The sequence below is a fragment of the Pezoporus occidentalis genome, unplaced genomic scaffold (genome assembly GCF_034315485.1).
Source record: "Pezoporus occidentalis ecotype Australia unplaced genomic scaffold, CSIRO_AGI_Poc_V1 ctg306, whole genome shotgun sequence".
Classification (NCBI taxonomy): domain Eukaryota; kingdom Metazoa; phylum Chordata; class Aves; order Psittaciformes; family Psittacidae; genus Pezoporus; species Pezoporus occidentalis.
The window spans coordinates 5,200-6,842 of NW_026915008.1; the positions used below are offsets into that span (position 1 = coordinate 5,200).

At 46.3% G+C, this 1,643-nt stretch overlaps 1 long non-coding RNA gene across 1 annotated transcript; it reads left to right on the plus strand.

The window, feature by feature from the left end:
* Positions 1-500: 500 nt before the first annotated feature.
* LOC134168276 (uncharacterized) lies at positions 501-1,643 on the plus strand. The gene is made up of 2 exons (XR_009966479.1): positions 501-742; positions 1,321-1,643. It is a non-coding gene; the product is annotated as an uncharacterized LOC134168276 (long non-coding RNA).

Consider the following 1,643-nt stretch of genomic DNA (forward strand, 5'->3'; position numbering starts at 1 on the left):
CCTGTAACACTCCCACCATGTATGAAGGTGTCAGTTAATTTGTATAGTGTCAGTTAATTTGCATAAGGTCAAATCATTTTCATCAAAAGGACACCCTAATCAAGTTTTGCTGATGTGTGAAGCCATATGTTGGCAATGTCCATGTGCTTCCAAGATGTATCAGGCTTCAAGGATAGTCCTTCCCAATTAGAGATTCGTTAGCCCTGTTTCTTAATCTATCTACACAAGGGCAAGGCCACCTCTCCTGCTGTCAATTCTTCGTTCGTCAGTGTTATCTTGGCCTTGTGGGAGGCTCTTGCATCTGTCCAGGCTTCTCCATAGTAACACAGGTTTCAGTTTTTCGCTCTGTGCCTGTGGAGCTGAGTGACTCCGGTCACACACACTTTGTTACCAATTGTTGTAAAATTCACTTGTTTTGCTTTTTAAAGTACAAATCCTGTTTCCTTGTTTGGCAGCTGCTGTGTGGTTTATCAGTATATGGTGCCCGCAAGTTCCCGCTCCTGCAGAGAGTACAGCAGAGCCTGGCCTTGGAGCCTTTGCTCTGCTCCACACTCTGGTCAATTTCTCTCAGGATGTGCAAGGCTGCAGGGTTGCCCGGGGAACTGTCACCGCATAGTTTCCATGCATGCCAACTGTATCCCACCCTGGAAGTAGCACCTTTGTTTTACTCTAAGGTTCCCTTAGTGTTGTAATGGAACTTTGTGGGTCTGGGGGAGTAATTTCCCCCATTTTCTCACAGCAGGTTTGTCTTGGTTTAAGCCCAGTCGGCAACTCAGCCATGCAGCCTGCTCGCTCACTCCCTTTCCCCCTTTCCTCCCCCCCACTCATGGAGGGATGGGGAGGAGAATCACAAGAATGTAGCTCCCACAGGTTGAGATAAGGACAGTCCAGTAACTAAGGTATAACACAACACCCCTACTGCTACCGCCAATAATAATAATGATAAGGGAAATAACAAGGGAAGAGAATACAACCGCTCACCACCCGCCGACCGATACCCAGCCTGACCCGAGCAATGATCTAACCCTTCCAGGTAACTGCCCCCAGTTTCTCTACTGGGCATGATGTGCTGTGGTATGGAATACCTCTTTGGTCAGTTTGGGTCAGGTGTCCTGTCTCTGCTTCCTCCTGGCTTCCCCTCCTCCCTGGCAGAGCATGAGACTTAGGAAGTCCTTGGTGAGAGTAAAAATTACTGAGCAGCAGTTGGTGCAACGGTTGGTGCTATCAGCGCTGTTCCCAGGCTGAAAGTCAAAAACACAGCACTGCATCAGCTACTAAGAAGGAGACAAAAAAGACTGCTAGTGCTGAACCCAGGACAAGGTTTTACAAATTTTCTTTAATTATGGTAGGTAAGTGCGGCGATAATGAAGTCATAGTAATTCTTGGAGAGAAAGTGGCCAGTAGTTAGGAAAATCTAGACTGCAAGGAGGGGACCCTTCAGCCCTCTGATTCTGTGTGGTTTTGAGCTCTAGAATGAAAGTTGTAAGAGAGACACTTTCCCTTCAGCAAATTAGTCCTCTGGCCAGAGGTTACCAAACCTGGTGATGATTACCAGATCACTTACTATTTGCTTTGGTTATGAACTGACTCTTACTGTTTAATAAAAAAATAAAAGGAGGACAAACAAGGAAAGAAAAAGATTA